The sequence below is a fragment of the Marmota flaviventris genome, chromosome 13 (assembly GCF_047511675.1).
Source record: "Marmota flaviventris isolate mMarFla1 chromosome 13, mMarFla1.hap1, whole genome shotgun sequence".
NCBI lineage: Eukaryota > Metazoa > Chordata > Mammalia > Rodentia > Sciuridae > Marmota > Marmota flaviventris.
The window spans coordinates 81,338,411-81,363,997 of NC_092510.1; the positions used below are offsets into that span (position 1 = coordinate 81,338,411).

At 44.2% G+C, this 25,587-nt stretch overlaps 1 protein-coding gene across 3 annotated transcripts in view; it reads left to right on the forward strand.

The window, feature by feature from the left end:
* Nucleotides 1-25,587, forward strand: part of Palm2akap2 (PALM2 and AKAP2 fusion) — a 465,668-nt gene that overhangs the window by 98,487 nt on the left and 341,594 nt on the right. The gene's annotated exons all lie outside the window — the stretch shown is intronic.

Consider the following 25,587-nt stretch of genomic DNA (forward strand, 5'->3'; position numbering starts at 1 on the left):
TTCTCAAAGCATTTTAAGGATGTTTACATTGAAACCAGATGCTGGCTGCACAGACCAGGGGGGCCCCCATTTCTGTTGATTTTACAGCTTGACTGCTCCTTGAGTTTTCTCAGTAGGGTCTTTGTTTCACTCACAAGTAGAAAGAATGTTCCTTTTGTTTGCTTTTCTTTGCCATCAGGGCTGGCCAGCCTCTGGAGGGAACCCCAGCCATGCTGCACTTTGGCGAGCACCCCTTAGGCTTCGCTCCTGAAAGTGACATGTGCCCAGGATGGGTGACCATTTCTGAGGCACTGGGTGCCTGGGCTTTTGCGAGCTCTTTTTACCTCCATGTGGTTGGGATTTTGCAGTAGCTTGAGCAACAGTTAGCTAATGCTCCTAAATAGAGGCGTTGAAGCACTTCAGGAAACCCATCTCAGAGCAAGGTGAGGCAAGGATTTCTAGGGAATTTCTGGGCTTTCAAAAATGTCATCTGAACCCAAAGGTTTTATTTCTAAACTGAGCTGAATCCAGAGCTGGAAGACTCACTTGTTCAAACGCCTGCAGCTATTGGCCTGAGGGAGTATGTGCAGGATGCCCTTGATCTTGGCTGGCAGTTGAACCTGTAACAAGAATCAGAAAGGAGAACCATCTAAGTCTAGGAGAAAGTAAAAGGCAGAAAGACAACCGAGCAAAACTTTTCAGCTCACACTTTCATTTGGCCTGGTTGGTCCTTTCATTTATTCAAAGGAGGTTTATGGAGTGCCTACCATGTTCTGTCAGGCTCTTTGCCGAGTACTGTGAGTACAGGAGCACATATCTCCTGATGGCGTGACAGAAGATTCTAGAAGAGTATAATGTGGAAAGTGATATGCGGAGAACACATAAGAGAACTGGAAACTAGAGAAAGGCATTCACCGTAGACGAGACAGACAGAATTGAGAGAAGACTTTGGGACCAAGATGGAACCTCAAGTGACCACGAGTGAGAATTAGCCGGGCCACAGCTGGTCAAACTTGGATGCGTTTAGCAATCCTTTAGGAATCTTGATTTATTGACGATTCTGACCCAGGAGGTCTAAGGTAGTGCCTGAGAATTGGCATTTCTAAGGAGCTCCCTTGTGACACCATGGGTCTTAGTATTGAGGAGATAAGTGATGAGATAAAGCGCCCCCACCCCACCCCGAGGAAAACCTTCCGGGCAAAGGAATGGTGTGTCAGGAAACGTGGAGGTCCAGGAGCACTTAGGAACAGGCAGGAAACCTCAAAAAAGAGGGGGAATGTCACAAGATGAACTTGCTACTAGAAGCAGCAGTCAGATCACCAGGGGCCTTGATGGCAGTGCTGAGGGCTGGGGGCTTTCCCCCCAAGGGCAAGAGGAAACCCCAGAAGAGTTCTAAGCAAAGGAATGACCAGAACCACTTCACTGGAGAAAGGTCACCCTGACTGCAGTGTGACAGATGGGCTGGGGGCAGGAGGTCCATCTCAGGGCAATGGTATCTATCCACTTGAGAAAAGATAAGGTCCAGAACCCTAGCAGCACTGTGGGTAGACAGCAAAAGCCACCAAGCTTGGAGGGTGACAGTGATGGCATCACAACGTGGAGACGGTCAAGGGAGGGAGAGGCGAGCTGAAGACCTGCCTGAAGTTCACCCATCCTCCATCTCATACTTCCACAAAGTAATGATGGGTGAACCAAGATGCCACTTGGAGTTTCCAAGATAAAACATGAGAGCCAAGATTTGCACCCAGGACTCCTTGACTCACAGCCCATGTTCTTTTGCCATACCTTCTGCTTCTCAGAGGGCTTAACTCAAAGCCAAAGAAGAGAAAGTAGGACGTCTTCATTTCAAATTCAGCCATGGAGACCCTGCTGGATGCAACAAGGCTTGGGTGAGAGCAGGCTCCAGAGTACAGGAGGACCTGAGCTATGCATGTTATAGGTGCTCCCAAAGCATTCAGCTTCTGCTCTCACAGATGGAGAGGGGAAGAGGGGAGGCCCTTCTTCCCTCAGTTTGTCCAGAGTCTTCCTTTTCCCGCTTCCAAAAACATATTAGATAAATAAGGCCCTATTATTTGGAGACCATTTGTGACAAAACATGAATTTCTGCTTCTTGGTGCTTTCTGTGAGTTTCTGGAGGTGTCTGCATTGAGGATCTGGCTGAAGCAAGCCAAGTCTGCAGTTTCTAACATGTTTCAAACTGCTTTGAAGGGCTGGGGTGTGGCTCAGTGGTAGAGCATTTGCCTAGCATGCCCAAGGCCCTGGTTTCAATCGCCAGCACCACAAAGAAAAAAGCCAACCCTGCTTCATGAATTTCTCAGATGTATTTTGGATGTTTTTCTATAAATGATGGGAACTTTGATCTGCATACACCAAAGTCATTTAAAGTTAATTCACCAGGGCATGTGGAAGTCTTTCCCATGCCTTATTAAATGATGAAAGGTCATCCAGATCGCAGGGTCTTCAAATGATGCAACATCATTGAGTCTTTAACTTTTCAAAAGTCTAAGATAGTATTTTTTTTCTGATTTCAAAAATAATACCAAAAATATAAAAACATGTATAACTTTAAAAAACCAATTAAAAAAAATATTTATTATTTTTTACTTATAGTTGGACACAATACCTTTATTTATTTATTTATTTATTTATTTTTATGTACTGCTAAGGATCAAACCCAGGGCTTCGCACGTGCTAGGCAAGCACTCTACTGCTGAGCCACAACCCCAGCCCTAAAAAGAACCAGTTTAAAAAAGATTACTGTGTATACTTATACCACTAAAAAGAAAAAAAAAAAAAAACAAGTTTAGGGTGGAAATTTCAAAGAAGAGTACAGAAAAGACAAAAGAAGTAAAAAAGTACTATATAATTTCACAGCCATGGTGCAGCCACTATCAACACAGTGACATGTACCCATTCATCTTGTGGTTTACTCATGTTGACATGCTTATCTTTTCAATGATTGATATCATACTCTCCATACCGATCATTCACTTACAGTATGTGTAAATGTTTTCTCTTGATCTTTTTAAATTAGATTTTATTGGAATATCAAGTATAAAACACATGACGTAAGAGATGATGCAGAAAGGATATCTTCCAAGATATGAAAAACAGCTTGAACTCTAATTTACAAAATTAGGGCCAGTTAGGCTACTACTTCTCTAAATACGTTAAAATGAATTAGGGACAGGGCAGAACAATGATCTAGGTACTTATATTAGCCAATTTTTTCATTATTACAATGAAACATCTGAGTCAGGCTAACTTGATTTATTTACTTTTTAAATAGGGCTATTTGGCTCCTAGTTTTGGGTGCTATAAGTCCAAACAGCTTGGTGCTGGCTCTGACCCCATCTTAGTGCTGCCACAGTGGGCATGTATGTGGGGGAAGAGATCACAACAGGAAGCCAGAGACTGACCGAGGTTCCACAAGACGTTCCAAGGGCACATCCCACTTGCCTGTGAACCTTTCAACACTCGACCTCCTAAAATTCTCACTTCCCAACACCACAACCCATGGAACTTTGGGCCTTAGTAATATTCTTCAAATAAGTCTGGTGTCTGGTCTACTACAAATCCCATAGCAGAGTCCAGGAGCTGAGAATTGAAAGGACTTTGAGAAATCATCATATTTCAGCTCTCCTCATCCCCATTTTCCCTTCCTTCCATCTTTCCCTCCTCCTTTCCCTTTCCTATGGTGGTAAGAATACTGTGGATGGCCATCTTCTGGTGTGTTCTCACATGACTGAGTATAGACAGAGGAACTAAGCTCTCTGGCATGTCTTCCTTTCAGGACACTAACCCCACCAGGATAGCACTACCTTCATGATCTAAATACTGCCCCCAATGCCCCGTCTCGTTCAGGATTGGGATTTAAACTTGTGAATTTGTGGGGGACACCAACATTCCATCCATAGCATCATCTTCATAAATGGCACCACCATGCCACCCCAAACCTAGACCTTACCCCTGACTCTTATCCCTCTTGTTCCATGGGAATCCCTTCTGCCTCTCCTGTCAAAGCCAGTGCCCCTCAGCACTCACACCTCCACCACCTTCACCCTGCAGCTGCACAAATCCACCAGCCTCCTCACTCTTCCTTCCCCTGCCTCCAGTCCCCACTCCCAGGTGCACAGCAGCCAGGAGCATCTTTAAAATGTAAACCAGTTAATGTGTCTTCTCTTCTCACCCTTCCAATGGCTTCTCATCCAGAAAAATGCAAACTCCCAATCAAGACCAAGGCTCTTTAGAATTGGCCCTGCCAACTTTTATCCCTCACCTCTCACACTTCCCCTCCATTCATGTTGCTCTGGCCACAGTGGTCTTCAGGCTCCTCCTCCAAGATGCCGAGCCCATTCTGCCCAGGCTCTTGGTCTCGTTGTTCCCTCCGTCTTCCCCCAGATCTTTGCAAGGCTGACCTCCTCACACCATTCAGACCTTTGCTTGTCATTAGAAGACTTAACTTCTAACTGAGCTGAATCCAGAGCCACATAAAGAGCTGGAAGACTCATTTGTTCAAACGCCTGCAGCTATTGGCCTGAGGGAGTGTGTGCAGGATGCCCTTGATCTTGACTGGCAGTTGAACCTGTAACAAGAATCAGAAAGGAGAACCATCTAAGTCTAGGAGAAAGTAAAAGGCAGAAAGACAACCAAGCAAAACTTTTCTGCTCACACTTTCATTTGGCCTGGTTGGTCCTTTCATTTATTCAAGGGAGGTTTATTGAATGCCTACCATATTCTGTCAGGCTCTATGCTAACCCTGAAAATATCATCTAGCCCCCACATCCACTCCTGAATATCCCCTTACTATGCTTTACTTTTCTGTAAAGTCCTCAAGCAAATATTCATTATTTATTTATTTTTCTATAAAGAGAGCCCCACTCGAATGAAAACTTCACGAGCACTTCAATCCACAATTTGCTGAACCCATGACAAATTGCAGCACCATCTTTGATCACATTAGCATTTCATCAGGAGCCTCAGGCTGATGTGAATTTCTCACTACTGCAGACAATGCCTGGATGACCTTCTCAGACACGAATCCTTGCATCCTGAAATCAGTTTCTTTAGCTATTCCTAAATACAGAATCACCTACATCAATGGGTATTTATTACATGTCAGGTTGCACCACCAAATAGACCCTCAAAAGCTTGTACTGATTTATATCCACACTCATACCAATAGGCTATGGGACAGTGTAGAATCACTTCTGAAATCTGGTCAAAAGAGATGGTAGTCAACACAACAGCATCACATGATTGCATCTTTGAATACCTGTGCAATGAACGTTTCCCTCATGTCTGCTTGCCATATGTATGTAGGATTTTTAATGCGGGGGATTGGACCCAGGGCCTTGCACATGCTAAGTATGCACCACATATATTTATTTTTATGAGTTGGTGATTGGACCCTTCATCTACTATTAATCTTCATTTTTTCTTGTTAATTTGTAAGGATTTATGCAGTTGATCTGTTACACATAGATGTTGTAGATATGTTTTTCTAATTTGTTATTTGCTTTCTAATTTTGATTGTGGTACTATTTCTTTGACAGACATTTTAACTGGTTTTGGACCAATTTTATCTATTTGTTTTTTTTAATATATCCTGTTTTTTATTATACTTACAAAAATCTCTTTCATCATGAAATTAAATAGTCACTATTTATGCTTAGCTCTCCAATGCACATGGAATGTAATCTGAGTGTTGATGGTGGGACATGAATCCCGAATGTAGTAAATTTGTCCCAAAGGTGAGCCATATCTTTTACAAATTTTAGTGGATTTTCCATCATTTTGCCACAAATTGAAATTTCAACTTTCATCACACACTAATTGCTTTGAACCATTTGAGATTGTTTCAGACCTGGTTAGCCTTGGGTAATTTTGAGCACCTTTAAATTTTTTAAACATTTCAGAGCAAAGGATACTATATAAGAATGCCATACTGTAGGTCCTTTTTTCACAACCCATGAATACTTTAATATATAATAAACTTGCTTAAAATAAAAAGACTTTGATCTGGTGCCTTTCCCACATCGTAAAGTAACCATTGATTCTCAGTGCTAACAGTCTCTTATGGTCAGAAAGTTCTTTGTGAAAACCTAAAGGCAAAGAAAGAAGGAGGACAACGCCACATAGAAATTCAAATAGTGCCCTGCACAACTCCAAGTAGTGTCTGTCATGTAGCAAGTTATATAAATGGGCCTCTGAGTTTTATATTCTACTGTCTATACAGTTGTAGGTAGTGATACTGAAAAGATGATCCCTGTTCTCATCCCCACTCAACTCTAGAAAAAAACACCACAGATCCTACGAGATCTTTGAGATCACTTCATCATTTTATATAAAAGCATGCCAAGGCCCATAAAAAAAAAAAAAAAGAATGGACTTGTCTATGGTCACAAAACTTAGTGATAGAACAGGAATAGATTCCAGACTTTTCTTCCTTTGCATGATTTAGTTCTTTTGTTTTTGGTTTATTTAAGATTTCTATTTATTTCTGAGTAGGTAGCATATTCACATTGCTCAAATTTCAAAAGACAAAAGATCACAGACTCACAAAAGTATCCCACTCATTACCCCCTCATCCCTCTAAAATCCCTATAAGTAAACCCTAATGCCACTTCCTGACACCTCTTTCCAGAGAGCATCCATACATAGTCAAGAAAACAGGAACCAGTCCCCCTATTTTGCCCTTAATGCTAACAGACTGTACACTCATCTGCATTTCAACTTTTGATTTCCAATATAGCCTGATGATTATTCCTTATCAGCAGGTGAAGAGTTCTCTCAGCCTCTCTTACTGTAAGTGAAGCATATTCTACAGAATGGTATAAACAGCTCATCTAACTCTATTGAGGGACATTAATCTGCTATCACAAACAGTACTACAGTACACAGTGTACTCACGTCGTTTTGCATACAGGTGACCTGTAAGAAAAGTCTCATGTAAGTGGGATTGCTGGGTCAAAATCATTGTGCATTTGTAAACCTACTGGACACTGCCAATGGTCTCCACAAGGGGTGTCCCAAGGGTACCTGACTGTCGTACACCCTCACTAACACCATGTTCACAAATGTGGTCCACTTTGCCCATCTGATGCATACAGTGTAGTTTCCATTTGTCTTCCTCTTAGTGGGGGTGAGTTTAAGAAACTTTTCCTGCATTAAAGGTTATCTGTGGTTTCTCTTCTGGGTTTCTTCTAGCCCATTCCTTTGCTTACTTTTTTTTATTGGAGTGCTGGCCTTTTGTCTTACCACTTCATAGAAAAAAGAAGAAATTCTCACTGGTTGTATTAAAATGGAACATCTTTTCATGTATTTGAGAGCCCCTGTGTTTTCTCCTCTGAACTCTGTGTTCTTTGGGGAGTTGTTAGAGATCTTTTTCTTCTCAGTTCGTCAAGTCACTTTTGAATGATAGAACCTGGATCCTTGGGCCCCTACTCCTAATCTCCCACACTGAAGTGTGTTATATTCTCTAATGACACTGCACTTTCTTTTATTTCGTAGAATGGAAGAATATTTCATAAGTGTATATGTAAAAACTAATCAATTTTCTAAACACCACCAGTTCAGAAAACCTGGTCTTCACACTGCGGTCACTCACTCATTCAAGGCGAAAGATAATGCGAATCATGTAATCCCTGGCAAATGCATCATTATATAAGAACTTTTAGAATTAAAAAAAATGATCAAACTTGTAACAAATTTTGCAAACAATTTATAAACAGTTCTTGATTTCCCTGGATGGATGTTTCTCTTGCCTCTGAATTCCCACAGAAGCTTGTGCCTGTCTTAGGGGGCTTATCAATGTCTGTCTTTTGTTCTAGTTAGTTACACACATGAGTATTCCTAAGAGCGCTGTTGATTTGCTGTACTGATCATAGATTTTTTCCAAAAGGAAACTTCAAAGGTCCCAAACCACAGTCTTTTTTTTTAAGAATTACTGAGGTATAATTTACATACAGTAAAATCCACCCTTGTCAAGTGTGTAGGTCAATGAGTTCTGACAAATGCATATATAGGTGTGTAATCACCTCCCAAATCAACACACAGAACATTTCCCGTCACCACACAGTGTTCTCTTGGTCCTTTGTTTGTCCATCTCCACTCTCCACCATTAGCCTCTGCCAATCACTGATCTGATTTCTGTCCCAGCGGTTTTGCCTTTTGCAGAATGACTTATAAAATGCGTCATGCATTCTGTAGCTTTTTGCATCTATTTTTACTCTCAAGCCACAGTACTTTGCAATTAAACCCAGGGGAAATAATTTACTCGTGGCTCTGTGGAATGTAGGCTGGGTAGACTTGCTCACCAAAATCATGCCAGTGGTTAGACAGCGAGTGGAGGAAGGGGAGGGAGGACAGAAACTGAGGCAGAAATAGAAGAAAACCTTAACATTTCTTATAACATTCTTTTCTCTTTACAAATTGTTATATTCTCTCTGCCACAGAGGACAATGAGGTTCATGTTGTTTAAATGGCTTATCCTCAGACAGACCCAACTCTGATTTGAAGGACTTTGTTCTGTGGACTTTTTCAGGCTCCCTCTTTCCCGAAGTCTAGTGAGGGGGCATTAAGGAAAACACCTGTACACTCATGAAAGAAGTGGTCTCTTTCTCACTCACCCTGTAAACCGGAAATTTACACAAAAGATTGTTAAAGGGATCAACAAGAGAGGCATCTTTTCTTTTGGTCCTTCCAAGACAAATGCATTTCATTTTCCTTCCCAATACCTCACTGGGAACATTTCAACTCTCACATTTTTCTTATTTTCCTTTTTTTTTACACAAATTATTTTTGAATTCCTGTGATTTTTGTAATAGAACATGTTATTCCAACACATGCCACAAAAAAAAAAAAAAAAAAAACTGTGAATGAGTTCCACGTACCTCCTTTTGGACTGTCGTTTGAATGGATAGTATAGGTCAGGTTCATTCAAGACCACTCTGGAGGCAGTATTCTGTTCGCCATTTCTTCCTGTGTTCCCTGTGTAGACCACAGGAGTAAGAATCAACATTTAGTAAAGGAACTAAATGAGAATGCCTAGGAACAATTTTAAGAAATATTTTATGTCTTGGGTCTGTTTGGATATAAAATAAGCTAAATATACAACAGTACTAAAATGAATGGAAACTCTAGTCTTATGGCATTTTAGAATGTCAATAAATCAATAAGGTTACATGGCAAATTTCTTTCCCAATAATGTTATTGCTTTTCTACAAACAATCTGAGTGTTTGAAGGAAGATGGTTAGGAATGATGATAGTAGGCATCACTTTATAGGATGTTGTGAAATGAGACCCAAGAACCAAGATAAAATAGTGTGAAAGAAATCATATTCTATCATATAAACCCAGGTACTTCCCAAAAGAGGTTTCCAGAGTATTCCAGGTCTGTGGGACGTTTATCCTTTGAATTTCTCATGATTCCTTTTTATAATTATGTCTCTGAAAATGGCTCCTTTTTTGACAATGAACTTTGGGCCATGGAAGGAGAGTGGCATCTGGATTGTAAGTGTAAGTTTCTTTCTTTTTTTTTTTTAATTTAAAATATTTACCTATTTAATATTCTGGAAATTTGTAATAAAATTTCTTCCTAAAGTATAAAAAAGTTCTGTTTAATACTGGATGTGTGGAACAGTATTTATACTCACCTTTAATCAATTTTTGGTGCTCACTGGCAAATATGCTACCCCAGACCCACAGAGGGATTGCAGGAACTGCCAAGTCTTAAAAGAGCTGTGTCTCATCACAGAGCAGTAATAGACAGACGCGGCTTTAGCAGGGCAAACCAGGACAGAAAAGGCCCTAAATCATCACAAAGGGGCAAAAATGACCTTTGTGTGGCTTTTGTTTAGTTTGTTGTGCTTTGAGAGAATCACACATTTTCAAAGAAGAAAGAGGAAGACAACACAGAGGAAGTGACCTGTTTTCCTACCAGCCAGGGACAGGGGCAGGGAGAGGACAGGGATGCCAAGGGCAGGAACCAGAGTGAATGTTAGGATTTTAGGTCCAGAAACATTTGAGTATTGGAGAAAGATCAAAGATGGAACAGTGTGCAACCTGCACAGGACCATGGTCAGAACAAGGCCCCTTGGGCCCCAGGGGACACAGAAGCCAAGAGAGAATAGAGTGGAGTGCTGTTCAGACAAGGGAAGGCCACCTCAAGGACAGACTTGTGGAGAGAAGAGGGTTCCTTGTAAAGCAGGTTCCGAGTGTGGCTTGAGGGCTGACATCTAGCACGCCTGAGGGTCAGCATGGCATAGAAAACAGAGGCTGGTGGGTCTCAGGAGGGCAAAGGCACCTTGCAAGCTTGAAATCCAGAAGGCTAGACTTCTCCTGTCTACCCTGCAGGTGCCCAGTTAACAGCCATGTCCTATTAATTCTACCACCTGCTCAAACCTGCACCTTCTTCTCCATCACAGGTCTGATGAAAGAGTCTGGAGTAGGCACCACCGGTCTCCTTGCCTGTTGCCCCGTGTAGAACCCTGCTCTGCCTCCTACCTGTTTTGTAATCCTGGGGGAAAATACTCTTCCTCCCATGCCTCAATTTTCTCATCTGAAATATGGAAGTGATAATTCTGCACCCTCCTGAGGACCTGTCAGGGATGGTAAACAAGCTAACACGCATGCAACACTCACACGTGTACAGTGCTCCATGTCATGGGTATGTCCATTTCCTAGGACTGTCATAATAAACCACCACAAACTGCGGGACTTCAAACAATGGAAATGTACTCTCTCATTGCTCTGGAAGCCAGAAGTCTAAAATTAAGGACTCAACAGGGTTGGTTCCTTCTGGAATCACTGAGACTCTGTTCCGCGCTTTCCTCCTGCCTTTTGCTGGCTGCTGGGGTCCTTGGCATTCCTTGGCCTGTAGACATAGTTCTCCAGTCCCTCCTCCTCTCCCCATGTGGCCTTCTCTCCAGGTCTGTGTGTCTCCAATCTCTATTTCCTTTCTCTTATAAGGAGACCAGTCATTGGATTTAGGGTCCACCCTAAATTTTGGGGGAAAAAAATCTCATTTTAAAATCCTTAGTTTATATCTGCAGATCCTTATCTCCAAATTAGGTTGTATTCACAGGTCCTGGGGTTAGGAATTGGACTTATCTTTTGGGGACCCACTATCTAACTCATAACAGCTGTCATGATTATTTCCCACCTCCACCCCCCAACTGTCATGATTTTTTATTTTATTTTATTTTATTTTTTGTGGTGCTGGGGATTGAACCCAGAGCCTTGTGCACTCTACCAGCTGAGCTCTGTCCCCAGCCCTGTCATGATTATTTTTGATTCAAGATCTTACTGTCTCTGACTGTGCAATTAAAACAGGCTCCCTGCGCATAGTCAGCCCTTAGCCACTCATTCTCAGTAAAGTAGCCCCAGTGATCTTTCCAAAATGACCCCCTGCTTCCCTCCTTCAGTGCTTCCCAGCACCCACAGAACAGGTGGCAGCTGAACGAGGCTGTGATCTGGGGCCAGCCTCCCCTTCACAGTGCCATTCCCCACACCCCTCCACCTCACACATCTTTCTCCCAAGCAGGATGGCTTCCAGTGCCCCCGACACACAGCATGCTTCCCTGCCACCTGGCCTTTGCACAGCTGGCTCCTTCTGCCTGATCACATTCCCTCACCACCACTGAAGGCCTGCGCATTCTTGGAGATTCAGTTCTTATTTCATTTCCTTCCTAGACACCCCCAGGAGCTCCTCCAGACCCAAGAATTGGCTTTCCCCTCTATACACCTACAGCATTTTGGACTGATCCCTGTCGCCAAATTGTGCCCATTTCCTTAAAGGTCTGTTAATGTTTGGGTTGCTCCTTGAAGGCTGTGCCTTTTTCAACTCTGTATCTCCAGTGCTGGTGAAGTAATGGAAGGTCTTGAATGATGAGGGAATTGGTTGATGGGTGGGCGGGTGGATGGATGGAATGAGATGGGATGGATGGATGGAAGAGAGGTGGGGGATGGGGGAGTAGATGGGTCTATAGTTGAATAATAAGTGGAAAGAAGATGATTCAGAGTCAGGGATCCTGTGGAACCACAAAGTGAAGGCCGGACAAAAGCTGGAGTCGTCTGTGGTTAGATAAACTGACCAGTTATTACTGAGGAGGGAATGTGGCTGCTCAGAATTCCTATCTGTAGAGCACAAAGTAGTTCAGCCATGCATCCAAACAGTCCCAGATGCGATGCCCACAGTAACTTGGAAGAACTCGTTATTGCTCTCCAGGCTACATTCTGCTTCAGTAGGTCCAGGGTGGGCCCCTAAAGACCCATTGGATTTAGATTCCATCCTAAATTTGGAAAAAATCTCACTTGAAGATCCTTAGTGTCTATTTGCAGATCCTCATCTCTGTCCACAGACCACAATGGGAGCAGCCAGGCTTTGGGGGGTTCTGGTGTGAGGAAGACCCACAGGCCCAAGAGACACAAACCACAGCTGGGTCAGGAGCTTGGTGTCCACGCCGTGACTGATGGAGGCCTGTGGTTCCTGTGACGCACGGGCTTGTCTCACACCTAGTGCCACTCTCTGCCTGGAAGCTCCTCCAGGCCCTCGCTGAACGGTCACACCCTGGGAGGAGATGCAGGCAGGCGCTCTGACTTCCTGTTAAGATTTGTCAAGTGTCCATCCATCTCGTTCCGGGAGTCCTTTCAGAAAGCACACTTAGCACTTAGCTCTTCAGAGGTGGGGCTCGGGGTCACCATTTTTGCCCATAAAAGGGCCATTTGTGTTTCAAAATGTGGAGTCGATGACCCTGCCAAGTGAGAACAGCTTTGTCGGCCTGGTTTTTGGCACAAATGACTTGAGTGTTTTCCAAACACCATTAAATGCCAAAGCCCCTGGCTTCCATTTGGTCCAGGTGTAGCAGCTCAGAGTCCCACAGCCAAACAGGGTGAGGGAGGGGGTGGAATATGAGAGCAGCCAACAGATGTCCGGCTATTCCTTCCCGGAGGCGGATCTGCATCTTCTTGCAAACTTGTGGTGATTTCCCCCAAGCAGCCTTCCCCGACGGTCAAGCCGGTCAAGCCATAAGCAAAGGCCCTCCCTTGCTGCCCGGGCCTACAGTGTGGACTTGACCTCATCACAAGATCACCCTCAAGGCAGAGCTGTCGGGGGGTTTCATGCCTCATCCTTTAAAGAGCTGCTCACAAAGGCTCTGGCTTTCCACATAGTGGACTTGTCCTTTAGGGTTTCATTTCATATTTTTAATTCCTAAAATCTAGAACAACACTGCTTCATTTTAAAATCCACACATGGATTAGTTATCATCCTCATCACCAGAATAATAAGAGCCGGCCCAGATCCTCTCGTGGATCAAGTGGACGTTGTTATTAGCCTCAGTTTACCCAGGATGACATTGAGGAATGAGAGGTTAATAAGAGGGAGGCCAGTTTTGGACCCAGAGCTTTCTGGCACCAGCACCTTTGGCCACTGCTGATTGCTGTTAACTAGCTTTGTGAGAGTGACCGTACCTGCCAGTACCGATGTGCCATGGGCTTTACATGGCTTACCTCCTTCTACCCCCGAAATGCTCTTAAAGACAACACTATTAACTCCATTTTCTGATGGAGAGAACCAATGTGAGAGAAGTGACGTAATGTCCCCGAGTTTCTGCTCCATCTCAGAGCTGCGGTGTGAATCCCTCTCTGATTCTGTGGCTTCCTCAGTGGACTTTGGCTCTGTGCCTGGCTGTTCCTCTCCTCCAACCAGCGTGGAGGGTCTGTCTGCCTGCTCATCCCATTGGCACACACCCGGCCTGTGCCCACTGTGACACTCCTCCCTGGAAGTCCTTTTTACCATGGAAAGTAACAATCAGGTTCCAGGGTGAGCATCTGTGGGGCCATTTTTCTGTCTACCACTACCATAGAAGTCCAGGGGTGGCACATGAATCCTGAAGGATCCTTCAGCAGGTGTCCCCGCTCACACCTTCTTCCCTTCCTCATCCCTGTCAGCCACAGGGTTGTAAATACATCCCTTCACAGCTCACTTGGCCAAGGCTAACCTCCCAAGGCCTCTGTTGGTCCAGCTTCTCCCCGGCCTTCTCCTTGTTCCCTCTGCCCCCGCCACACTGGCCTCCTTGCTGCTCACACTAAGCTGAGCACAGTCACATGCCAAAGTCTGGCCTCTCAGCCTGGAAAACTTCCCTGGATATTTGCATAACTCTGTGGCTCACTCCATTCAAGTCTCTGGCGGAACGTCATTTCCTCCTTCCATACCCAACCCAGCACCCCACGCCGCTTCTTAGTGGGCTTGGTTTTCTGTAGAACGTTTCTGCAGTTATTGTGGAGATCTCCCTATTTTTAGTTGTCTCTCTCTCTGTCTTAAGTGCAAAATGATGGCTCATCTCCAGCACAAGAGACAATGCTTCTTTCAAAGCATGAGCCCAAAGCGTGTGCCAGAATGGGAGAGGGAAGGAAAGGAGGAAGGAGGGAGCAAGGTGGGGAGGAAAAAGGGGGAACAGAGGAGGGAAGGAGGAAGGAAGACGAGAAATGAAGGAAGGCATTAAGGAAGAAGTTGGCTCAGTTGACTGTCCTTTTTGTGGTTGTTATCTGAGCCCTCATCCCTTAGAAAAGATCATATTCTAAGTACTTCAAAGGAAAAGGAATCACTTTTACCTTTTCTAGGTGCATTTTTTTATGATATTTCTTAATGCTCTCCGTATTTAAATAGTCTCACAAAGGCCCATCCTTCAAGCAAGTTCTCATCAGTTGCCATTGTACCTAACACTTAGAAACTCTGTGACTAGAGGTTCTCTGTGCCTCAGTTTCCTTCTCTGTAACTGAAGGTAATAATACTGTCACCCTCATAGGGCTGTTACGAAGCTTACCTAAGGTGCTTATGAAGCACTTAGAATGGATTCAGGGACCCTAGAAAGCACCATCTGCTTATTAAATTACAAAACATTTATACTTAAATTCAAACTATTATCTCTGATCCTCGCTTCAAAACTTCATTCGGGAAGACACTGGCAAACTTTCAGACTTTTACTTGAGCCTGTTTTTCTCTTTCATATCATAACTCATGGGAATACTAGTTTTGTACTCCTTATTAATATAAAATAGCAAATATGTAATATTTTCTCCACTCATCAGTGGTGATATTCCTACCAAACAAATGTTTTCTCTGTGGGCTAGGGCTCTTACCGTGTTTTTTTAAATAGAGATTATCAGATTTAGGATTTTATTTGCTCAGCAGGCAAGTGTGAAATCTTGAGACCGCTCTGAAGTCCGTGGGTGCTGTGGGAGGCAGGGGGGCTGAAAGCAGATTCTCATTTGTCGCTTGCCTCATTGGGTCACCATGATGGAAGTGCTCAGGCCCCTGGCTGCCGCACCCCCTCATTAATGACACGCCTGCTCCATTTGTTTTGGCTTGAACCAACCTAACAGCATTTTTAATTCAGCGACAGACTGTTTTCCTTGGAAGCTACAGAATTCAATGGTTTTGGATCCAGCTCAGATTCTGGCTCAAAGTTCCCAACTGGAAGTAAAATGACTTCTGTAGTCGGGGACGAAGCTGGACAGGCCTTTGGAAACAGGGTCTAGGATGTTGGAGGATTTTGTACTGGTGCCTAATGAGGCAGGACCCGATGCTGTTTGAGGGTGATGTGGATAAATCTAGCTGATGAGTCTGTTTCAACACTGTGCTGGGATTATTTGTTTTAAATGTTTCAAGTACAGGGTCTTAATAATTGGTTTTGCTTTTGTTGCTACCTGGAATAGAAGCAATTTCAAGCTCACCCTGGGAGGCAAGGATGAATTGGAAGGACACCTACTGGATATAGATGCAAGGTGGGGGAGACTGAGAAAAGTCACCCTCCAGGACTAAAGGGTGGGTAGACACTGAGTCACAGGAAGCCCTACTTGGGAGGAAGACAGTGGAGGTAGCTTAAGCCAGGGAAGGATTCGCTGTTGCTGGCATCTTTGCTCTGCCAGCAGCTGGGCGTGGGAACTAGGGAAGGGCAGCCCTTGGAGTGCAGAGGATGAATGGGAATCTCAAACAGTCATTGGCTGGCTAGATCTGGGGCTGCAGGAGTTTCTCACAATTCTGTCATTCTTGCATTAACAACCAAGGTGAGCTTCCTAGCTCATGGAGATCAATCCTGTCTCTTGTCACTCAGTTTTTCTGATGCTCAAAGTTCCAGAACAGAGACTTTTATTTTATTTTTTTTAACCAAAGATTCATGGGTCTTCTAAGAGTACTCTTGGAAGACTTCAAGGAATTCCTGAAACCCCCCAAATTATATACAGAATGCTATATGCATGTGTATTGGCTGTGGAAAGGAGTCCATCATTTTACCAGATTTTCAAAAGGATTTTGTAACCTACCTTCTCCCCAGAGCTCAGAATCACTGTTCTTGGATGGTAGCAAAAATCCACACAGCAGAACACTTTGAACTTTTGACTTTTTCAGTCTTTCCTGATGAATGCAGGATTTGGCATAGCCTACACATTGCAAAAAGGTTTGCACAGCATCAAAAGACCTTGGATTGCAGCCTCTGAAGGTGAGAGGCGATGAACAGGTTAGCAGGAGTCATGAGCAGTCACGAGCAATGCTGGTCTAGGCTGGAGGGCCACGTTGGGGACATGGGGGCATCCCTAGTGCTGGACCAGACTTGCCACTCAGGAGCTTCCTCTGGAACATTGGCACACCTACATGGATACCTATCCAGAGTGACACAGATATCGATCAACAAATAATATTATGTGCATAATTATGAAATAGAATTTGTTAAGCACCTGCCATATGCCAGGAGCTTTGGGTACATTGCCTCATTTGTCACAAAAATCTTATGAAATGGATACAATTATCCTTTCCATTTACAGAGAGAGTAACTTAAACTAAGAGAAGCCACATGAATTGCTCAGAGTCATGGAGTGGGTGGAAATGGCCGTGCTTCCTCCCAGCCTGCGGAGCTTCATCACATACAAGCAGCCATCATGGGGACAGGGAGCCCTCCTTCAAGGCTATGGATTTCTGCTTTTTTGAGTTAACTGAGAGAATGACAAGCCAAGCAATCAATTTGCAAGTCACACAGGACGCTAGGAATTGGGAGGGACAACCACTTTTCCTTCCCTGGGGAGACAGGCCTACCCCGAGGGGGTGGGATTTCTGGAACTCTGTGAAGTTAACAAGAGGAGACTTGGAAAGTTCCAGAGGGAGGGGGAGGCTGCATTCCAGGCATAGCTCATGGTATGAGAAATCACCAAATTTGGAGTGGGACAAACAGATGAGGAAGGTGTCAAGTTCTCTAGGGAGGAGTAGAGGGTGCTGGAGGCCAATTATAGAGTAAAGCTCTAGCAAGATGCTGAGGCAACTTAGCGGAGCCTGAAACAAAGGAGAGCCATCCCACAACCCTAGGACCCCTCCCCCATCCTAACAAAGGGATGGGAATTTCATACAGCTGATGGGGACTGAGTCCCAGATAGAAATCAACTGCCTGTTCCATAGGGAGGTCTTCAACTCCTTCAGAGAATTCTCTGGTCACAGGAGAGGCTGCATCAATTGCCATGACTTTCCATTTGCAAAGATAACATAACAAGGATTGGCTTTAGGGTGAGTGAGAGGAAGAGGCAATAACTCTAGGGGAGGAAGGGAGACCCTGAAAGACCAAGAGAAGGCACATGAGTGCCAGCAGGGCACCACCAACCATCCTCCATCCAGCTGTGGGTACGCAGCACTTAATCCCACCAGAAGAGTGGAACGTGGCCACCGCCCTCTCCTCCGCCCCACCCCTAGGAGCTGCCCCAACAGAGACACAATGGCTGTGACACCCTAATAGGAAGCCAGCTCAATTCTGTACCAGCAGTGGCCCTGCCAGCCGCTCTTCTCTCCATGGCGACAGACACTGCTGTCACCAGGGAGCTGATGAGCTGCTGAGTCTCCATTTCCCAAAGGCTTGGGCCAGACCTGGGAGCTCAGGGGAGTCAGGGAACCGCTTCCTCTAATCCACAGCTCTGAAAGAGCGCCTGCTCACACCCTTCCCAGAAAGAAGGGTACACACGCAGCTTGGTGAGAGCATCCTTCCATGTGGGGCCAGCGCAGGATCCCTGCTTGGAGCCTCCAGACTGGCTACCTTCCCTGTGGGCTCCCACGCCTTCCGGGGAGCCCCACCGAGCTCCTGGCTTCCTGCCTAAGCGTCTACTGTTGTCCCACCTCCTCAACTATGCCTTCCCCTCTGCTGGGATAAATTTAGCTCTGAATGAATGCAGAAAGCACACATGGAAGCAAACACAGACCAAACAGTCTTCAAATATAGGTTTGGCACACACACAGCTGACCCAAAAAAGATCCAAGCCTTCCCATTTCCTTATCTTTTGCTCTTCTCTCCTTCTCCCTTCTCATCCTTGGATGGCTCTCCCCTTTTCAGCATCTACTTAAGCTAATTAAACGTGTAGATCACAATGTGAGGCTGTTTACCTTCAGAAACCTTGGAGTAGAAATCCTTGGGGGACTAAGGAAAACCAAGGCGTCAAGGAAAGCCCTTGGGGGCTCTGGTCATTTTCATTGCTGGTTTGATTCTCTTAGAAACCCGTCTGTAAGTCAGAAGCACCTTTTGTCTTATACACATGGCACAGGATTTTCTCCTGGTGGGCTGAGCCCGTGGAGTCCCACAAACATGCCCGCCAGCCACCCCCCTCCACTCATCATATCCCTAAGTCCCTAAATTTAAAGCCTTGTCTTTCATAATAGCCTTTCATAATCAGAACACTTATTTATTAAAACACTCTCATTCCTGAGCTCCTTTATTTCTAACAAGAATCCTGTTGGGGTAACTAGCAAACTCTATTCCACACAGAAAAACCTATCTCTGAGTCACAAATAAAAAAGTTCAGCTCAGAGCAGTAAAATGACTTTTCTGAGGTCACACAGCAAGTGGCAGAGTTAGAATTAGGACCTAGAATTGAGCTTTTTGTCTTGTGTTCTTTTTATTGGACCTTGAACTACTTTGGGGAAAGGCAACTTGTCTGAAGAGCCCCAGCTGAAGTAGGGGTGGGGGGTTACACATGAGGAAGGAGCAAATTTTGAGACTGGCCGGCTGTCACCTCTTAGGGAAACAGACTTGGTTTTGCCAGGATATGGAGGGTCGGCAGGGGGTGAGCATATGAGGTCCAGAGCACTGGATTTCAAAGGGCATCAGGAGGACACGGCTTTCCCGATCTCTTTTTTCATTCCTCAGCCAGCAGGGTGGACGGGATTTAGTTGATAGGCCACCATCGCACCACTGCCAGCCCCACAGGAAATCTCCCTCTTGTCAGCAGTGCTGACTGGCAGAATGTGCCTGGCATTATCGAGTCACGGCGAACAATGAAAGTGTCGATGGCCACACTACAGAAAGGGATTCCACGCTGACGGGGCACATCGTGGTCATTGTACTAAGGCAAACTAGAACGGCCCGTAAGCTCTCCGCGAAGCCAGTGACCCAACCGTGTCTGCTGGCATCAGATCACCAGGCTGGGGTGGAACCTAGCCTTCCCAAAGACTTTTCTGGTTTGTAGCTGATTCATGCATGAGCCTAGAATCAACTCTACCACAGAGCACTTTCAATAACTAGGCAAGTAATGCTTTTCCTGATGCTCAAAGGTAAGTTTTTCTTTCCATCTGCTAGGACTTATCTGTCTCCTCTTAAGAAATTATAATTATTAAATTATTATTTATTATTAAGAAATTATAATTATTAAATTATTATTTATTAAATTATTAAATAATCCTCCATAAGATAAGATTGTAGGTGTCTGTGAATCATGAAAATGACACAGAGTAGAATCCTTCCCTTAAAAAGATGCAAACCCCCCCCCCCACAAGAAACAACACAATAGAAATACCTGCAATGCTGGGCATGGTGGTGCACACCTGCAATCCCAGCGGCTCCGGCTCAGGAGGCTGAGGCAGGAGGATCTGAGTTCAAAGCCAGCCTCAGCAAGGCGAGGCGCTAAGCAACTCAGTGAGACCCTTCTGTAAATAAAATGCAAAATAGGGCTGGGGATGTGGGTCAGTGGTCGAGTGCTCCTGAATTCAATCCCTTGTACCAAAAAAGAAAGAAAGGAAAAAAGAAATACCTACTAACATGGGGCATTTTAAGAATATTAACAGCTCACTACTTTAAAAAAAAAAAAGACTACATCAAAGGGTGGATAAAATCAAGCCATTTACTTAATTTGGTCTATGGCACTTATAATGAAGCAACAATTGCCTCAAGTAATTCGCATCCACTGTGGCCAATCATAAGCACTTTGCATCTGTTTTCCTTATTCTCATAATATCCTCTCAGGGGGCCGAGATTTTAATCTGTCTTCAGAGCTCATGTCATTTCTGTGTCACAACCACCTCCCATGTCCTGATTCCACTTTTCAAAACTTTTATCATGAACAAAATTATTCTGAACCAACATTCAACTAACATAGTATTGTCCCCAGGAGCCCCTGATATAACAACCCAGTGAGACTGGACATCATGTTTTTTTATTTCTGTTTATAACTGAGAGAACTGCAGTTCTGATCTATCATGTGATTTGTCCAGGGCATCACCACAAAAGTAAATGTGGAACCATCTCGAAAAATCCAGCTGCGATGCCGGAACACTCTTCCACCACTGTGATCCCTCCTGCAACTCACATCAATCAAGTGACATTGAGATAGCAACCAAGGGGAAAGTTAACCTACTGAAATGCTAATGTTCATTTCTAGCCAGATTTCCAATCATTCATTTTGAATCACTATGTAGAGACCTTAGTCAACATGTACCTTAAGCAACATACAGACTAATTTATTTCCCATGCTGGTATTCTACTTTCTAACTCCTTTCTCTATCTCCTTGCTCCACGGGGACTCCCTATATGGATGTGTTATTGGAATCCCATAGAGAAAAACAGCACATACTTGAAATCCCATCAACTTCTCCAAAGATCTAGTAACCACGTGAGCCAAGAAGACCCCAGGCACTGTTCTCCTTCTTTAGAGACTGTATATTATCAAACAATTCCAAGCAAAAGATAGCTGATAAAAACTTTTTTGGGGACTCTGGCATTCCTTTCAAAAGTCACTTTTTTCAAAGAAAAGCTTCACACTCTTACCTACCATTCCATATTACATTAAATTTTACTCCTGTAATGGGCCTTGGTGAGTCATTTCCCTCTTGGTTTGCTGAGCTCCTGTTTCTCCCACAAGGGAATAAATTCTGATCATTTTGTGGTTCCCAAAGGGCTCATGTCCTAAAATAGATTCTGAAATTTTTATTAATGAAACATTTATTTTGCATATCTACCATTCTGTATTCTCTCCATATAATGCTTTACAACATAGCATCCATCAGAAAAACCATAAACTGCTTGAATGGTGCTTACATGCAACACAATTTAATATCCCTGCAAGAACTAGTGATTTGTGATGCACATTATTCACCATGGTCGTGTATCATTCCAGATTTTAATGTTTGGAGGGCAGATGGTAACCAATATAGTGGTGAGACTAGACTGACTCCTTTGGAATACCAGTCCATAGCCTAACGTCTAGTATGGACTAACTACAAAATAAGTTTATTAAAGAAATGGCAAAATGTGAGGTATAAATGTCTGTGTTTGTAATGGATTCAATGATTTTACAATGTTAAAATTTAGAGATTTGAAGGGAGAAAGGTTGGAAGAGGAAATATTTTCCCTCTACCCCTTGGCTAAGCCTTGGCCACTCTTTTTGCAGGTCTTCTGGTTTCACTTAGGGTACTTAATCACAAGCAACAGAAATGGATTCTAGTTGGTAGTATCTGAAAAGGAATGACTCATGCTGTACTCTGTAGCTCACAGAATAGAGGGGAAGTCTGAAGGAGGAGGCTTGGGCAATGGGCAAGACCAAAGGTAAGCCACCAGCCTGAAATCAAGTGACATTGCAAAGTTAACCAAGGGAAAAGCCATCCTCCTGGGATACTTACTAGTGCATTTATAGAAAGAATCCTCTAAAATACTGTCTTCCAGTTTCTTGCTAGCTCTTGTGCCTAACCGAGCCCAAGTTGCACACCATGCCATACCCTCCAGGGGCACTGGGGAAATGAGTACCTGGCATTTCCCAGCTTTTATGATATAAGGTGTGGCTCTGTCTCTCACTATGGCTTGTAATGTGAGAACTCCCCAAAGGTGGGGAGGGGTTCACAAGTTGGGAAGCCAAAAAAAGATCTGCGTTTGCTACACTTCCTAACTGGCCCAGAAAATGGCACCCAGCATCCTGCATTTTCCTCTCTTCTTTGACTTCTTGTCACACCTGCAGCGACCAGCTCAATGCTGAATAAACACAACTGTTGCTTATCATCTGTCTCAGACACTTTGAAATCACCAAGGAAGTACCCACCGTCACAAATCTTTGGTCTATTCCTAGTAAATTCCATAAGTACAATGATTCCAAAGCCATCCTCTAACCCTCACTGTACCCCGTAGAATTTAATTCTGTGCATGTATTCAGGAAAGTCTAACACAAACTTCTGGTTAAGAACCATGTTTTAATTTTCCCCATTTCTCCCAGCTCCTTTATAAGCCATGTCTATTTTCTGAAGGCCCAGCCTGACCGTTATCAGTGTCAACCAATGACCCTTCCTTCAAAGTCAACCAAGGGAAAAGCCATCCTACTGGAATACTGGGAAAACCAAGGCAACAGATGTAAATCCACTCAATGGCTCTCTCCTGAGACTTCAACTGGAAATTCTTGTCTTTACCCATTCCATCCCTGTGCCCTGCTTCATTCTTCTTCCTTTCCAAGGCTAAACAGCCTGTGATGCTAACCTAGATGCCTTCTGGTCTAATCCAAGACTTTGCCTAACGCTTGTTTTCCCTTTTGACTGATTTTGGCCTTACTTCTGTGTTATCTAATACCTTTTGACCGCACCCTATATCACTTTAGTCTCTAGCTTGACCTAAAATCCTTCAGCTAGGCTCTGCTTCCCAAAGACTACCTTCCTATTGCCATCTTCGTCTTTCACAAAAATCTGAAAGGAGGAGTCTGTACTCTCTCTTCTTCCCCTTCTCTCCTAAGTGTTTCCAGGCATACCCTCTGGACCTGCTGCTCTCCAATGTCACCCTGGCTTCCTGATTTCTGGAGCCAGTGGGTTCCTCTTAGTCTGTACCCTCCTTGGCCTCTTAGAAGCATGTGACTCTGTTGAAATCCCCTGTCCTCCTGCTGTGGCTTTTGGTGTAAATCCCTCCTGATTTTTCCTCCTGCTTCTCAGGTGATCCTTTATCAATCTCCTTTGCTGGACTTTGTGCTCTTCTTCTCTGTTTTCTCATCCTGCCCATTCTCATTTCTTCAGCTATAATTGTGAAGTGACTGGCACTTAGATACATGGCCCAAGCCTGGTTCTTCTATTCTGAAGTCCAGATCTTTCCAACAGTGCTGCAGTCCGGCTGCAGCAAAATAACCGAGGGGTGACGAGCAACTTGTGTACATTGATACAGCAGGAGTGGAAGCCGTTTATTGTAGGACAGGAGCAGTATTTATACATTCCACACCAGCTTATCTAATTAGCATAAGCTAGATACATCAGTCAACCAATCAGGAATCTCCACACTTAATGGCTTGCTTTTGTTACTTCTCAAACCACTCCCTCTGGCATTTTGCCAGGCACCATCCAGACTTGTTTACGAACTCTAACATTCCCCTGGCAAAATGCCAGGTGTTATTTTGACTTGTTTACAGACTCTAACACAACAGATCACATCTAAAGGGTGCCCAGGCCCTTTTCCTTCCCATCTCCCTTTCCATCCCATCTTTTAAAAATTTATTGAGGCTAAATATACATGATATAAAATTTACTATTTTCTCCATTTTTAAGTGTACAGTTTAGCAATATTAAGTACATTCACATCATGTGCCCCATCATTCCTTTTTGATGCCTATAGAGCTGAGGGGGAAAGGACCATTTCTTGTTTGTTTCTTCCTGGGGCCTGCCACACCTCCCTGTCACTGGCGACCCTGGTGTTTAATGGCTAAGAACATAGGCTCTGGGAGTTCTGCTCAGAGTTTGAATCCCACATCTATGACCCTGGCTGAGGTTCCAGCCTCAGAGTGGCCTCACTTCTGCATCTTGGTATTCTCTGCTTTTGTTTGTTATACATTCTCCTGAAATAACAGCTTTGTTTATTTGTGAGGAACTCCCTGCCACAAATAACTTGTCCTGCAAGGGCTCAGGCTGGAAACAAAGAGAAAATGCAACATTTGAAGAAACTTACCCAGAAAGTACAAGTTCCTGATACATTGGAGCGGGATGTCACACTTTGGCATTAGCTTAGATTTATGACACAAACAGCTCCACCAACACACTTTATGAAGAAGAGAAAACAATCCCTCATTTAAAATGCTTAGGTGAGGGCTTTCATCCTCAGATCTCCCAGTGATTGCTCATCAAGTGACAGTTAAAAATCTCTGAAAGTTGAAAGGGCGATTCATTTGAAATGGAAAGAATTTGCCCAGAAAACAGATGATTGGGGGCTGAAATTTCATGTGCATATCTTCTAAAATGCTTTCTTAACTGCTGCACTTATAGAATCATATGGATCCAAAGAGGCCATGTTGGGTTTTTTTTTTTTTTCTTCTTCTTCTTCTTCACAGTATTTATTTCATTCTATAGGGGAAAGTTTTCTTATGAATGTTGGGGATTCTAGCAAGTCCTTACTGATTGTTGAGAGGCATTTTGTTTGCTTTCAGCTTTTCTTTCTTTTTAGTTTTTTTTTTTTAGTTGTAAATAGACACAATATCTTTATTTATTTATTTTTAGGTGGTTGGTGCTGAGGATTGAACCCAATGCCTCACACGTGCAAGGCATGTGCTTTACCACTGAGCTACAGCCCCAGGCCTGCATTTATTTCTTTTATGGATCAAGTCTTATCCATCCGCATAATCACCCCAGGAAATGTCACAAAAGACTCACTTTAGTATAGAAGACCCTCAAAGGTTACCAATACAGAATGTCACAGGATAATAATAAAAGCAGATTTCTGTAACGCCTTTTACAATATACTTTATTCCTTTGTAAGGATACTTCTTTGAGGTAATTCTGGGATCCTCCATGTTTTTTCCAGATGAGAAAACTGAGGTTCAGAGTGGTTAAGTGAGTTGCCCAAGCTTTCACAGCTGTCAAACTGCCCAACCCAGCCTAGCCAGCACTCCAGGACTGCAAACTCTCTGCTTAAGCCACATTTGACCTCACCAGAAGGGTAACTGGACCATTTGGAGATATACCCTGCCCTCAGCTGACTAGATGCTTGAGGACCCTGCCATCTACAGCATGTGGGCGAGGCAGCTCTTCCCTGTTGGATACTTCCCAGCAAGGAGCCCAAGCATCTGGCGTGAGCCAGAAGGCGCCCAGAATACTCGGCGGCCGCAGCCCCCACGTAAGGGCACGTGCTGGGGCCCCGCATTCTGCCAGAGTCCCTTCCACTGGCGTCTGCTCAGCGGAGGCGCCACCTTGGTGGGCTGCGGCCCCAGCGCGCGCGTATCCACCGAGTCGCGAGCCGTGCGCCCTGGAGGCTGGTGGAGCGGCGCGTCCCAGGTGCCCAATCTCGCGCGCGTCGCCTATTCGCGTCCTAGGGACCCTCCGCGGCGGCTGTCCCGGCTTCTGCTGCCTGCCTGGA